The sequence below is a fragment of the Xenopus laevis genome, chromosome 7S (assembly GCF_017654675.1).
Source record: "Xenopus laevis strain J_2021 chromosome 7S, Xenopus_laevis_v10.1, whole genome shotgun sequence".
Lineage (NCBI taxonomy): Eukaryota > Metazoa > Chordata > Amphibia > Anura > Pipidae > Xenopus > Xenopus laevis.
The window spans coordinates 36623347-36640478 of record NC_054384.1 but is presented as its reverse complement, the minus strand read 5'-3'; positions in this window follow the sequence as shown (position 1 = coordinate 36640478).

Here is a 17132-nt window from a genome sequence, read left to right as displayed (position 1 = left end):
AGGTTCACCAACCAAGGAGTGCGGGTCCTCTTGAACTATACATAAATGCTTTGACCCTGCACCCACGCTTATGGAAGAATGGTTCAGAGTGCAAGCGTCTGATTCAAGATATATATATATATATATATATACACATATCACAGCCATCTAACAAGGCATTTAAAGACTTGGGGGTAAATTTACTAAGTGGCGAAAATTCGCCAGCGTCGGCTTTGCACCCATCGCACCCAACACTTCCCCAGGTAAAAATTCGCTGGGGCAACGCTAATTTACTAAGTAAATTCTCGCCAGCGTTTGCCACTTTGCCCTTTAGTAAATCTGCGCCGTTGAGAGATATTTATGGAGTAAATCAGTAACTGAAAGCAAAGACAAAAGAATAATTTTGCTAATTAAAATGGTAAGTGCTGTAACTTAAAGAGCACCGTGTAGTTAAGTGCACTTATAGTCACTGCCATGATTCCTTCTAAAGAAATGGAACCTCAGTACTGTGATCAAATCAAACAGCCCATCTGTGATTACCATCTGCTGCAGTCATGTACATGAAAAGGACAAATCGGTCAGAAGAAGGCAAGGATTCGACCATTCAAATAGTTAGGTTTTATCAAGTTGAATATTTTAACTGCCTTATGTGGGGTGCAGAATCATGGTATAATTACACAATGCATTGTTTTCTGTGATTGCCCCTAGTCAAAATCTTACTTTTCTTATTCACAAATATTTTAGTCTTTTGAATAAAATATGCAGAAAGGGCTTTCATTTTACTTTAAATGCAGTTCTTTTTTTAAGGATCTTTTCTCTGCATGTTTCTGTATAGGGCAACTTCCACTTACATGTAATCATAACACTAATTTCTCAGGTTGTACTTCTGTGCAGTATTAGATCGTGGTGTCCTGGGCTAACACCTTTGGTGTGTCAACCCAGGACAGCTGCAGCTACTCCATATTGTACCTGCCAGCCATGCCCCCGCCACACAGCTTGGGCAGCACTTCCTATTTGCAGCCGCGGGGGAGTGGGGAGGTCCCGGCTGCAAATAGGAAGTGCTGCCCAAGCTGTGTGGTGGGGGCATGGCTAGCAGCCCAGCTGGGGGAGCAGGCCTGAGTCGGCAGGGCCCGTGGGTCCACCAGGTTTTCTCCTTTCTTCTGCACACTTTTGCCCGTCTCTCCACTGGCAAAAATTTTTAAATAACATGGACTCAATGCTTTTATTAGTTTACCATGGGTAATTGACACAGGTATGGACTGCTAATAACTTTAAAAGGCTTTAAAAGGGGGGCGTGGTTATGACGCGGAACTGAGCAGTCGCATCCTCTCAGGGCTCCGCACCCGGTCATCCCCATGAGCGATAATTAGCACTTACCCAGGCATATAACCCATCTGCAAGGAACGACTACGACCTCCGGAATATGACTAGAGGAGGAAGACCTAAGCGACAGGCTGCAAAAAGTAAAGTTTCTTCTCCTCAGTCTTCTCCGTCACACGCGGCCCCGAAATCCAAAATGGCCGCCAGCGCGAAAACATCACCTCAGGCCTCCCCACAAACGGACAAAGATTCCGATAAAGGGGACTCGGACATTGAACCGACGCCCACTTATTCAGGTGACGCGGTGCTGATTAACCGCTTTAAACAACTTTTACAGGCGGAACTGACGGCGGTAGCAACGCGGATAACAGACCACGTGACGCAGGAGCTCCGCGACCTGGGGAATCGTACTGAGGCAGTAGAGGACAAAGTGGACGAAGTGTTGTCCAAAGTAAACTCTCACGACCAACAGATAGCTGATCTACAAAAGCAGTTGACAGAGCTGCATGATCGGATGGAGGACTCAGAGAACCGGTCACGCCGCAATAACATTAGAATTCGGGGCCTACCCGACACGGTACAGGACCTACACTCTGAGATCCCACAACTACTGCTGGAACTCGTACCAGAGCTGACCCTTGACCAACTGCTCCTGGACAGGGTCCACAGGGCCCTTGGGCCTAAGATTCAAGGTGCCCCTCCAAAAGATGTTATAGCGAGGGTCCACTACTTCACCTCCAAAGAAGCAATCATGACTGCCTCCAGATCTGCTCCTGCCTTAGAATACAAAGGCCATAAGTATTCCATCTATGCGGATCTCGCATCTGTAACTATACAACGCCGGAAATCTATGAAGCCAGTGACCACCATACTGCTTTCTCACCGGATCCGATATCGCTGGGGGTACCCCTTCAAACTATCCTTCTCTCACCTCAACCATCAATACTCCGTCCTCACACCGCAGGACGGTCTAGAGCTTCTGACCCGTCTTAAGCTGTCTGGTTCATCACCCACCTCTTCAATACCTCCATCCCCTCCGAAGAGCGCTGACAACCGTCCCATCTCGCCCTTGTGGCACAACAATCCACCACATCATGGCTGAACTTCCTTGGCTCTGGGTAACTATTTTTCACGTTATCATAGGGGGTCCACCGGCTGGTAGTTCCCCCCCCGACCCGAAGGCCTTTGCTGTCCCGCATGGACGATAGCTGGACCTCGCTTTTGCTGGACGATGTTCCACGAATTTTTTCTATACGATTTCATATGCTTATTGTTTTCTGTTTACTGTTTAATGTTCTTTTTTCTCCCTTTTCTGTTTTGAACAACTGTCATATCCATGTAGAGGTACTAAGGTCACCAACTTACGGTTTACTGGTCACTTTGTGTTACATATCTGTTGTACTACCCATTAATTTAGACCCACCTTGCTATTGCCCACAACCCATATGTGTGATGCTGCACTCTCTCATAGGCTTTTTCTCATGGAATGCATGATGGCTTTACTTTGTGTTACACACAATGTTCAGGGCCTCAACTCCCCCTCCAAACGATCTATGGCCTTCCGTCATTATCACCAGCTGGGAGCTGACGTTGTGTTTTTACAAGAGACCCACTTCTCTAAAACCTCCACACCTAAGTATTTCCATCATGCGTACCGTCATGTCTACCTGGCTTCCTCAACTAAAAAAGCATAGAGGAGTAGCCATATGCATTCACAAGAGAATAAACTTTCAACTACAGGATTCCAAACTTGACCCTGATGGCCGTTTTTTGATACTAAATGGTCTCTTACAGGACTCACTTGTCACGCTAGCGGTGGTTTATGGGCCGAACGATCACCAACCCACCTTTTATAAATCATTTTTTACGTTGTTAGACGAATGCAGAAGGGGTCCCACTGTAATAGGTGGAGACTTCAACGAAGTCCTTAATCCCCATATAGATAGACAAACCCAAGCACCAAGGTCCCATTACAAACGAATGCATGGTCCCCATTACTTTGCCAAGCTATTAAATAACCATGGGTACGTTGACGTATGGAGAGAATGCAACCCCCAACTAAAAGATTTCACTTTCTTTTCCTCCCCTCACAACTCTTTTTCCAGAATAGATATGGTCCTTTTGCAACAACACCTAACCCCTCTGATCTTACACTCACAGATACGCTCTTGTTCCTGGTCCGACCATTCCTTGGTTATTGTGCGATTATCTAATTTGGTCCACAAACCACAATCCTTCACTTGGAGAATGGATGACCACTTGCTTTCGGACCCTCACCTCACTGCTACTATACAACAGGAACTAAAACAATATTTTACTACCAATGCTAATCCCGATATCTCTAGTCCCATTCTCTGGTCTGCTCATAAAGCATTCATTAGGGGGGTGCTTATACAGCTTAGAGCTAGGCAATCAAAAGCAAGGAAGGAAAACATCAACAACCTCACCACTGAATTACAGAGTAAGGAGGACCTCCTTAAACTGAATCCCAGGGACCTCCCGCTCAAAAGACAGGTAGTCCAACTCCGTACCCAAATAAATTTGCTGTTAACAGAACAAGAGGTCAAACGACTACAGTGGGTTAAACAAAAGTATTTCCATAAGGCAAATAAAGCTGACACCATGTTAGCCCGTCGCCTTTCTAATAAATCCTTGCACTTTCCGTTTACCCAAATCAGGGCAAAAAATGGCCAGTTAACAGCAAACCCTCTCAAAATTGTCCAGGAATTTGCTTCCTATTACCAGACTCTGTATAAAAACCAAGGTCCAGTTGAGGGACAGAAAATCGATGATTTTCTGAGACAACATAACTTGCCACACCTGTCGGAACTACAGATTGAAAGCCTATCAGCCCCCATAGACCCCCTGGAAATACAACAGGCTATCAAATCCCTCAAAATTAGGAAAACTCCAGGTCCCGATGGCTTGTCGGGGAAATATTACAAAACTTTCGCCCCTCTGCTAGCACCTTGGCTGCTCAATCTTTTTAATGATATTCTGCAAGGCAAGCACAATTTCCACCCTGAAACTCTCACCTCCCGCATAGCAGTGATCCCTAAGCCTGACAAGGACCACACCAATTGCAAAAACTTTCGTCCCATATCTATACTGAACCTGGATATTAAGCTCTTGGCAAAAATTATGGCTTCGAGATTGAACCTTATACTGAGTTCCTTAATTCATAGAGACCAATCTGGCTTTATCCCTGGCAGGCAAGTCTCGGATAACTTACGTAGAATTGTCAACCTCCTACACCTTGCGCAGGTAGGGAACACCCCCTCTATGCTTTTATCATTAGACCTAGAAAAAGCGTTCGATACGGTGTCATGGGTCTACCTACGCAAAACTTTAGCTAGCAGTGGTTTTCCTACTCCTTTCCTTAACGTTATTAAGGCGCTTTATTCCCAACCCACAGCATCAGTGCACCACATGGGTTTCAGCTCTCCTACATTTTCAATTGAACGGGGCACACGTCAGGGGTGCCCATTGTCCCCCCTGCTGTTTGCCCTGGCTATTGAACCTCTAGCTATAGCAATCCGGGCCCAGCCCAAAATTACGGGCATCAAGGTGGGTAAGGTGGATTACAAATGTGTACTGTATGCTGATGATATTATGCTCACGGTCTCCCACCCTATGTCATCCCTTCCATTTCTCTATAACGAACTTCAACTTTTTTGGACTATATCTGGGCTCCATATCAATGCGTCCAAAACTGAAGCTCTTAACATTAATATCCCCCACCACACGGCTAAACTTCTGGAACTTAACTTTCAACTGCAGTGGCAGCTGAAAACTATAAAATACCTAGGGGTTCATATCCATAAGGATTACAAAGCTCTTGCACCAAGCAACTACAACAGAACATCACAGAGGATTTTACAAATGATTTCCTCTTGGAGCAACCTGAAACTTTCCTGGCTCGGGCGGATCTCGGCTATTAAAATGTCAGCCTTACCCCATCTGTTGTACCTTTTCAGAACGCTCCCGATCTCTCCTCCTGCCGGAATGTTGATTTCCCTCCAACGAGCTATCAATGCCTTTGTCTGGGATCGGAAAAAGGCCCGTCTTAATTTTTCCACAGCAACTAGACATAGGAGCAAAGGTGGCCTGGGAATTCCCAACCTGAAAAATTATTTTCGTGCAGCTCAATTGAGTTCAATGGTAGACTGGCATCGCTCGACTGATATCCCCCTGTGGGTCCACATCGAATAGGAGACACTTGGAGAGGGCTCCATTAGGAACCTCCTATGGACCAGAGCACAGATCAAGAAGAATGGCACTAATCCAATCGTCTTCCACTCACTACAGCTATGGAAGACGGTGCTTTCTGCCCAGGGACTTCGCTCCCCGCATACTCCGGCAGCACTGTTCGAAGCGAACACTGACTTTCCTCCAGGGTCCCACTCGGGTTCTTTTTTTTGGTGGTCGGAACATAACCTCCGTTCAATTCACTCGTTGACTAAATCTGGGGAACTACTAACGTGGCAACAACTACGTGATAAATATGATATCCCACAGAGCGAATTTTTGCGCTATCACCAAACCAGGCACTATATACATGCCTTATGGAAGGAGAAAAAGTTCCCGGCCCCTACCTTATATGAAAGGATGTGCTTGCAGGACTTTCCTCAGAAACGTTCCATCTCTATTATATATGATCTTCTCAATCATCCTACCCCCTTGAAGCACCTGGGGTTTATAGCTGCTTGGGAAAAAGACTTACGAATTTGTATGGAGGAGGATCAATGGCTGGATATAATTAGGGATGCCACCCATTGTTCTATTAACATTGCTATCCAGGAAACCTCTCAAAAGATACTGCACCAATGGTACCTCGTACCTACTAAACTAGCGAAATGGTACCCAACTAGCTCCCCATTGTGTTTCCGGAACTGTGGTCACCAAGGTACCTTTATGCATATCTGGTGGGAATGCCCCAGAGCTGCCAGATTTTGGATCCGCATATACACTTTAATAACTAACGTTATTGGTCTGTCGCTCAGGAAAAACCCGGCGGAGGCACTGATTCATAAGAGGATCCCAGGAGGAAATAAACATATACGGAAATTAATCACCCACATTTTTTCAGCCTCCAAACAGGTTATAGCATCCTCATGGAAATCTTTGATTCTGGACTTCCACTTGGTTAAAACCAAATTAGATAACATGCTCCTCCTGGAAAAAATGACCAGCATACGTATGGCCTCCCAGAAACAATTCTACAAAGTTTGGACACCGTGGATGGCGTACCGGAACGTTTTGCCCACTTAACGGCCCCCCCCTTTTTTTTTTTTTTTTTTCTTTCCCTTGACCCACAATGGAAGGGATGACATAACCTCTTATACAATGTACCCTTTTCCACAGAGTGCCCGCCTCTTGCCCGCCTTGATGTTTCCTTTGGTGTGTCCTCTACCCTCTTACTGCTTTGTCAACCACTATGACAGTACTCAAAAAGGTTTGAAACAAAACTGTTTATTGTTGTTTATTGTACGGTTCGGATGACAATGTGGAAGTACTATGTGTCTTCAGAGTTCTGTAGGCTGGGATACTCCCAGTGACTACAAATCTAGAACCACGTTTGTGTACAATTCCTTTCTTTGTCTTTTTATTTGCAAATAAAAATAAAAATGAAAAAAAAAAAAAAGGCTTTAAAAAATGTTTAGAATGCAAATTGCAAAAGTGCCCACAAATGCACCTTGAGCAAGTTTACTTTATTACTATAATTTTGTTTTTACTTTGGATAACCATTAACTTTTTTGGGAGTCTTTCCTTCCCATAAAAAATTAAAGAATGAAATCAATTTTTTACATAAGCAAATTACATTAAAATTTTTCATGAATGCAGTGGAATACATTTTGTGTAAATGTATATTGGCTGTTAAAATATGTACACAAAACCACCATATATATATATATATATATATTTATATATATATATATATATATATATATATATATATATATATATATATATATATATATATATATATATATATATATATATATACACACACATATACAGTATGTTCAGAACACTGACAAGAGTCCTGAGCCACATAAACTTTAATACAGGTATGGGATCCGTTATCTGGAAACGTGTTATCCAGGAAGCTCCAAGTCACAGAATGGGCATCTCCCATAGACTCCATTTTATTCAAATAATCCAAATTTTTTAAAAATGATTTCTTTTATCTCTGTAATAATAAAACAGTAGCTTGTACTTGATCCCAACTAAGATATAATTATTCCTTATTGGAAGCCACACCAGCCTATTGGGTTTATTTCATGTTTACATGATTTTTTAGTAGACTTAAAGGTATGAAGATCTAAATTATAAAAAGATCCATTATCTGAAAAACCCTAGATCCCGAGCATTCTGGATAACAGGCTCCTGCATCATGACTAACAATGAGAGTAAGTAGAGAGCTGCTATACCACAAAATGTTTTCTTTCAGGGTTTTTGTTTTCTGAACAAACAATTTTTAGAGCAAATTCTGAACAAAACAATCCTCACTTTTAATAATAAGAACATCTCATTTTCAAGTTTTCCATTTATATAACATTTAAAGGATGAGTGACCTTTTAAAATAAGTGAATGTAAAACTGATGAAAGTTCTATTCTAATTACTCTGCAGTTTGCATTAATATTTGTATTTTTAAATTACAAGATATTAAGGCATACATGTACTGTTTCTAATGTTTTTCCAGAAGAACATCAGACCAGCCCTGTTTCTTTCTCCTGACAACTGTCTCGACTAAATCATGGTCAGAAACTGACCAGCAGGTTTTGTGGTTGTAACAAAATTTTTCATATTAACAGTACATGTATCCTTTAATATCCTGGAATTGAAAAAAAAATAAGGTATGTTATTTGCAAAAATGCTTAGAATAGTACTCTCACCAATTTTACATCCACTTATTTTAAATGTTTACTTATGCTTTAAGCAGAAATTTTGTCTGGATCGGTTGGTTTACTTTTGACATTGTACACACCACACCAATAATGAAAATTAAGAGTTCAGAGAGCACTATGGCTCAAAATTGGTCAAAGTATTACAAGTATAAGGCTTAAAGAGATACTGACACTGAAACCATTAAACTGTTTTCCATCTATATCAGGGCTGTCCAACTGGTGGCCCGCGACCCCCCCATATGTGGCCCTCCACATCAAAGTCTGCCTGCTGTGTCTGTTTACCATTTGTAAGATTTAAAAGGTATCACTACAGGGAGTAACTGGCCCCTGCATTGTTTAAACCTCAAATTCAGACTGTAATCCCTGTGTGTGTCATACTTTGCCTGCTCTTTGCACCCTGTGTTTGCCATACTCTGCCTGACCTATGATCCCTATGGAACATAAGCCTAGTATTTGTTCTGGGGGTTTGTTAGCATTTGAAAAGTATTGTTAGGGGCCCCTAAGATGTTTAATCATATGCTGGGGTACTGTATTATACACAGGGGAGGAGGAGGTATATGGATTTAAGGGTATGTCTTAATATGACTTAATTTTTTTCACATATGAGTGGCATCCCTGCCGGTGCCGGGCCAAGGTAGTTTGGCACCCTAGGCAAGCACTTCAATCAGCACCCCCCCTGTCCTGCACTACCATATCCCTCCTTACCATGATGGTTTATAAATAAAGAAAGCAAGAGAAAGTACAACACTTATTAATTTATATTACTGCACCCTGTACCTGTACCAGAAAGCCCAGCAGCCATCCATCATACTGCCCCCCATACCTGTACCAGTAGTCATCCATTAAACTGCCCCCCATACCTGTACCAGCAAGCTCAGTAGCCATCCATCATACAGCCCTCCAGCAGCCATCATATTGCCCCCAATATTTACCTGTGCCAGCAGCAGCCAACAATAAATCTGATCACATCATATTTCCCCCAAGTATTTATGTACCTGTGCCAGTGCCCAGCCCAGCAGTAACAGCAAACCCAGCATTAACAGCAAACATATGGCCCCTGGCCCAAATCTGTACCTGGCTGTGCCAGCAGGAAGCTTCACACTTTCACAGTAATAGAAAGAATGTCTTCAGTTCAGTGCAACTGTGCAAGGCTGAGAGCAGCAAGTGCGAGCCACACCAAGCAGGCCGCCAGCTCTCTGCCACCCAACCGCATCAGTGACGTCATTGATGCGTATACGCACGTTGCGCTGCACTGCCGCACTGCACAGAGGGAGCTATTACTTGCTGGCAAGAGGGAGAAGGTGAAGGAGGGGAACTGCACCCGACTGAGTGACCATGATTACTGAAACAAATTAATAAATAAACGCTTGAAAAAAATAAAAAGAGTTTAAAAAAAACCCATTAAAAGTGAATCCCTCAATGATGGTGTCCTAGACAGCCGCCTACTCTGCCTACCCCTAGTTCTGACCCTGATCCCTGCAGTGAGCACCAACTATTTGTTTTTTTTAGTGTGCTATTAATGTGGACATGGTCTTGCGGTAACATGGGTGTGGTTTAAAGTGGGTGTGGTCTAAAACAGGGAGTGGCTAACACTGGCTTCCATTATCAGCCCTCCACCATGTAGATTAGAAACATTCCGGCCCTCTGTACCATATAAATTGGACAGCACTGATCTATATCATAACAATGTCTTTGCATGCACTTTAACTTAATTTTCCCATAAAAGTAGGCCTGGTGATTTTAAATTACCTACCCCATGTTCCTCAATGAGGGAATGACATACTGTATTTGTGCTGCAGTAGTCCAGTAGTGTTAGACATTCCAACTGGCAGTTTAAAAAAGGGAAAGTTGAGTTGGCAAAACAGTCAGGTTTAGGAACTTCAAAACAAGCATAATGAACTATAGGTACCTTAATATTCTGAAGAGTAGTTTTTTAGTATCAATATCACTTTAGGCCAGTGCCACACACGGTGCATCCTTGGCCCACAGATATTAAAATTGTTCAAGGAAGCAAAATAAAGAAAAATAGATCTATTTTCCAAGAAATGAGCCCACCCTAAAACAAATGTGGCATGGGCTTCAAATAGTTAAAAACATTTTTTTTTAAAAAATATATTCAACTTTTAAACCCAATCCCACTTTAAAAAATGAAAAAACACCAGTGTTTTGTCTTTTTTATGACTTTTTGACCTACATTGACATAAGATTGGTGAGGATGTAGCGAAATTCATTAGCGATGAGCTCTTTTGCTAGCAAATTGTCCTCTACACCTTTTAGTAAATTGGCAATGCCCCAGCGAAGTGTCATCTTGGCAACGGCCTCTTCGCCCTTTAGTAAATTTGCCCCATGGTCTGAACCCTGCTTAGAACATGACAGTGGTATAAATAAATGGTGTAAAATATATAGTATACTGAGCTATAGTATCAGCACAGAAAATGAGTATTCATTTTAGATGTTGTTCTTGCTAGCCTTTGGACAGGGCAGGTAGTCCCACAGTTTATCAGTGGTGAATATTTCACACTAGAATCTCTCCAAGACATTATTATGTGCCCCTTGCCTTCCACATCAGCCAATCAGATCCCTCCACCTGTCTATTTAAGAAGCTATCTGAGTGCCGTTTGCAAGAAATTGGCAGCAAGGGAACCTTATTTTTTCTATGAAGAATAGTTGTAGCATAGTGGAAATAAGCTTCTCTAACAAGATAGGCCACTGCTTATGTTATTGAAGAGCTAAGCATGCCCTAACTGCAATTTAATTTTACCTTCCCAATGACTCCAATGCATTTGGCAAAATGTTGCTGTTTCACAAATTTTTCCACACATTTGCAAATTTTTCAGAGAAAGAAATAGTCCAGTTTCGCTCAATTCTCGTACTAATAATTTTTATTACAGTGCTTTCATATCAGGGCTTTTAAATATATCCTTCAAATCATAATTTTAGCTTTCCTACCTTTGAATGTTTGAAAGTGCACAAAGGCAGATCAGCCCATGAATGTTTGCTCTTCAGGGAGATAATCTCAGACACAGAGCCATCCTAATGAAATCTGTATAGCTGAGAGGTTATTACAGTCTGCTGTACAACATTGAGCCCTAATCTCCTAATATTTCAGATGGAAAAGCTGGAAATAGCTTCCATTTTCTCTATATTGGCAGCATGTAAAAGGATTCTGTTCTCATTAAACTAAGTAACACTGGCACATTTTCCAATTTAATTCTGCATCATCTGTGCAATGTGCACTGATTTTCTAAATCCAGATCTGTATCCGTTCCTGTTGCCCATTTTATAAATAAAGAAGGATTATCTGAATACATTTGTGTAAGGGTAAATCTGAGTTTGTCAGGGCTGCTGAGAAGAGAAAAGAAAAAAAGGTCAAGCAAAGATAACTAGGATTAGAAGAATACGCATAAGATTGCAATAATCTAGTCTTGTATATTTGGAATAGAATGGTTTGCAGTGTCACATAAGAAACTAATTTATTATGTGAGTTGACACCATTCATAAAGGGGCAGATTTATCAAGAATCAGAATTTAATTGATGGTCAAATTCGACTAAGGAGTTATTCAAATTCGATTTGAATTTGATTTTCGAGATTTATCATTTAAATGATTTATCTGGCCTTTTAAGAACTCAAATTTGACTATTCGCCAACTAAAACCTGCCGAATTGCTGTTGAAGTCAATGGGAGAGATTCAGGGATCAATTTTGAGTTGTTTGCAGCCTTCCTAACATAAAAAAAACCTCAAATTGTGTTTTTAAAACTCAAATCAAATTCGATTAGAGTTTTCAGGTTCATCTGAGTTTTAAAAAATTTGATTATTTTAATACATTTTGATTGGTGGAATTTCGAATTTAGGGGAGTTTTTAAAAACTCACATGAATTTGAAATTTGACCTTTGATATATGTGCCTCCATAAGTAACTTGTGCCAGAGGCCACTTTTTCTACTTCTGCATAGTTCTGAAGCTGCTGTGACCATTCTCAAGGACACCTACTGGAGAACCCACAAAACCCAACATCAATAAGTTCACCATTCTTTTGTTTAAAGACTCATGTGCAGATGTCATTTTGATGCCCAACACTGGAAATACCGCAATTTTAACTCTGAAAAGATTCAGCAAATTTGCATCCAGTGTCAGTATAAAGATTTTACAGCTTCGGTTTGATTTAGTTTTGGATGGGAGATACAGTAGAGTCTAAGAAAGTGATAGCTTCTCCCTAATATAATATTTTGCCTTCCTGGTGCCTTCCACCAGTTTTTGTACCCTCTGAGCCATTTTCAGCTACTATTCGTTATGGAATTATATATTTCATGCATTTAAATGGAACTAAATTAGATGCAATGCTCTTTTTACCTTTGCATTAAACTTACTTACTTATTTTAACGGTATCATGAAAATGTTTGCCTGTAAGTGGTAGATTCAGCTCAGTTTATTCCTCATAACTCAAAAATCAATAGGATTCAAAGTACACAAAAATATAGCCATGCATTTTCAAAACAAATTGGATTTTTACAAAGATACAGTGTGTACAAACATAACACCTATTTTGTCATGATATTTCTCAAACATTAAAAGTTTTATACTTATTTCCCATATTCCAGCTAAAGTGAAGCTGCATGGTTACTATATTTTATTGCCTCTTTTTCGCAAATAGCCAGAATACCAGTGGAATGTTGTGAGTCATTGAACATTTCCTACTTTTTCATTCTGAGAAAGAGTTAGAGCTAAAATGAGTTCATTTAAAATTGCCACTGGGCAGAATATGTAGCCTTGGAGTTCAGAAGAACATAAAAGAATTTTATCATTCTATCTAGTTATCAGAGCAAAATGTTTCTGTGAAGTAATGTGCTTTAGCAAGTCATGGCTCATTTTAATATGTTACAAAAAAGTCTTTCTCAATGTGCCCATGGCAGTGGTTAGGCTTTCAATCTTTTCTAGTGCTAACAGTTTGATGTAAGATGCACTCTGGGACACGCTTACTCCAATTGTTCATCAGTATTCCTTTGCTATTTTCAGGCTACAGGACTTTCTTTAAGAATGTGTGCTATGCGTCATCAGCCCACCAGCCCCACACAATTATAACTTGCCTCATTGAGAAATATTATCAACTAGTAACCTATCTGACACTCCATGATGAGATTTTTTTCTCCGAACAACCCCAACCCCCTCAAGCCTTTGTTCCCAGGGTATATTGTGCATCTCTGGCTGACTTATAGTAAAACTCTATTGTATATAGTACAGATGAGCAAAGTAGAAATGAGTAAACCTACCCCTTATTACAGAAAAGGTTCAATGGAAATGTTTTGGTGGTTGTGTTGCTGTTTGCAAAATAGTCAATATGTTATTTTATATAAAGCTATGATTGCTGCCCTTTCTGCAGTTCACAAACATAAGGGGGCAGATTTACAAAGGGTCGAATTGAATTTTGTAAAAACTTCTAACTAATTTTTGGGTAGTTCGGCCATCAAATAGGCCTATATTCAACTTCGACTCGAAGTAAAAAAGTTCGACTTCGAAAATCGAAGTACTGTCTCTTTAAAAAAGTTTGATTTCGACACTTTGCCACCTTAAACCTGCCGAATTGCAATGTTAGTCTATGGGGACCTTCTAGAACCTACAGCCAACATTTGGCTAAGTTTTTAGAAATTGAAGGAAAATCGTTCGATGAAATCATTCTAATCGTTCGAATGATTTGCATGTATCTACTTTTTGGGGCCAATAAAGAAAATTTGATGCACTGATCTTCAAGTGTGGTGTGCTACAGTGTACCTGGTTTGCTGAACGATTTGACTTTGATTGAAAACGGCCAAAATCGATAAAAAAAAACTTCTACTTTGACATTCGAAAGCGAAGTAATCCAATGGAAAAAAAATCCAGTGGAAAAAACTTCGAAATTCGACCCTTGATAAATCTGCCCCCAGTTGAAATTGTATTCACTGCATTATGCATCTCTGCACAGCCTGCCAACTTCCTCTTACTTTTACAAACTGCATCCTTAGAATATGTCTCCAAACTGCCTTTACTCTCATACATATTTTAATTTTCAAATAGCTGTAGTTGTTACAAAAACTGCAATTAACAGACATTTTTCCACCACTGACACACCTACATACACACAAAAAAAATCTATGTGGATGGCCAAACTAGAAAAGCAATTGACTAATTATTTAAGCCACCGCCTGACATGACTAGTGTAGCTAAAATGGGTTTGGATTGGAAGTTTCTTGGTACTATGAGACCAACAGTAGCTTCCTGATCAATGGGGCTCAGACATCTACTGAAATTGATTAAACATGTAATTGGGTAAAGAATAATAAATTCTGATTTAGTATCCACTGTAGGCAGAAAAACAGATTTATTTTTATTTTTTAGACAGATTTTTTTTATTATTATTCAGACAGATTCAGATTTTTACATTCTTGCATGCCCAGAGACTGGAATATGAATAGAAGAGGCCTGAAAAGAAAGATGAATCAATACAACATGTAGCCTTCTAGAGGATTTGTTATTTAGATGGGGTCTGTGACCCCCATTTGAAAGCTCGAAAGAATCAGAAAAAGACGACAAATAATTCAAAAAACTAAAAAATATAAATAAATAATATAGACCAAGTGAGAGGCTTCTTAATACCAGCCATACTAAAAAGTTAACCTAAAGGTGAACCACCCCTTTAATGTGTTTGAAAGCACTCTAAATAATAACATACATATTTATATTTTTGGAAGAATGGCATGCATTTACATTTTCTTCATGTTTAATTATGTTTATATTTTTATTTTTGGAGGGATTGCTCTATTTGGTACCAGCAAACACAGTAAATATATGGCGTATATAAGTATCCCATAGCATGCTCTTGCTACATTTAATAGCGTCTGTTTGAACAAACTGATGCCTAAAATTTTCTAGCATGAACCAGACATTCATCTTCAATTACAGTCTTTGGAATTGATATGATTTTCCTTCTGGGAAAATTAATATTTCCAGAAACAAAGAGGGGGGATGTTTTTATGTATGTATTTTCCAAACCCAAAGAACTATTACTTTTGCCAGGAATGCTAAAATGAGTAGCCTATAAAACTTGCTGCCTCTCTATTTAGTAATTCTGCTGTGTAATGGGGGTTATTAAACTCTTATTCTGCACATATCTGGGGAATTATATAATGCAGATGGATTTTCTCCTTAGTTTCTAGTTCAAAATAATACTTGTTAAAACAACTGAAAAGCTATTAATATTTTACAGTGGAATAAATGGTTTAGTTCACCTTATGATACGGTTTCTGTAGGTCGGCAGATGCAACAGCTTTAAATGTGTATTTCTGCCATCATTATCAACATAGCTTGCATATGCATAATTAATTTACATCACAAGATTGAATGATGCCATCCCCACATATATAATATAATTCATCAAGAAAGGCCATCTCCTGCCAAATAATATTTTATTCATATAAGAATGAGAGAAATAAATTGAGGTCATAAAAATGTCATATTAGAAGCTCAGAAAGCGAGTAGAGGTAAATTCACATTTGCTGGGGTCAGATACTCAAGACTGTGTAGGTCAAAGCATACAAAATGATGTATGTGCTTAACTGTACATACACATAAATTTGTATATGTCATCCTATTGCATGGGTATCGTCTAATGATACTTCTAAATGTCCTGTTCATAATTCCCCTATCCTTTTTTTATTATTTATAACGTAATAATAATGATCACTATTCCACTGCTCTTCCATTTATAAATTATTGAGATGTCTAGCTGCCGCCATGCAGTGGAAATGATGAATGCCTAAAGTTTTATTTTGCGCTCTATGAATACAGTGAATACAAATGTATTTTAACATCCACATTTACCCCAGAGAAAGAGCAACACAAATCAACTATGACTAGCTCTTTATAGATTCATCTCTTAAGAAATATTAAGCATCAGATGTATGAAATATTGGACTGAAGAATCCACAAAAAAGTTTCTATTTAGATCTGTTTTAATATTTAACACATTTATCATACCCCAAAATTGCTTTTCTACAGAGTATTAGTGCTAAGCGCTCTTAACCAGTAGTACACTAAACACTTATATACTGTATATATATATATATATATATATATATATATATATATATATATATATATATATATATATATATATATATATATAAATATATATATATATATATATATATAAATATATATATATATATATATATATATATATATATATATATATATATATATACTGTATATATATATTTGTAAAGCCTTCCTTAGTAGCTTATAGGTAAAATCACAGAACATGGCTTCCCTGTACAAATACATAACCTCAATGCTACTTTCAGAGTAGGATTAAATTTCCAATCATTTTAGGCTTTTTTCCCCATATGTAATCAACAATCTCCTTATCACTGTTAGATCACAAGGGTTGTGTACATATCCCAAGAGATTTATCAGAGCTTTAACAACATCCCTTGTAACAGATGGGAATGTCAAGGGGGAATGTCAATGTGTTTAGAGACAAGGGGACTGAGAAACAGACACTTTTTAAGTCATTCTTTTTGTTATACAACTGTGACTACAAGATAGAAGTGTAAAAGTAATATTAAGGGCTTTAAAACCTGGAGTTATGAAATGACAGTGTTACTAACTTGGTAATTGGTTTAGACACTAAAAAACACCAAACAAAATATTTAGGACATCATCATCACTGACCATAATTCCCTGCCCAAGAAGAAGCCAAAAAGAGAAAGAGCTCATCAAGCGTTAATCCGTCATCAAAACAACTATGCAATAAAAGCTCCATGTAAACCTCTAAAATGTGCCTTCATACCAAGAATAACTTGGCACAATCAGAAATGCTAACACATATCATGGCAGCAGCACCCTCAACTCAGTATAGCACCAAAGAAACTTTGCATATTACATATA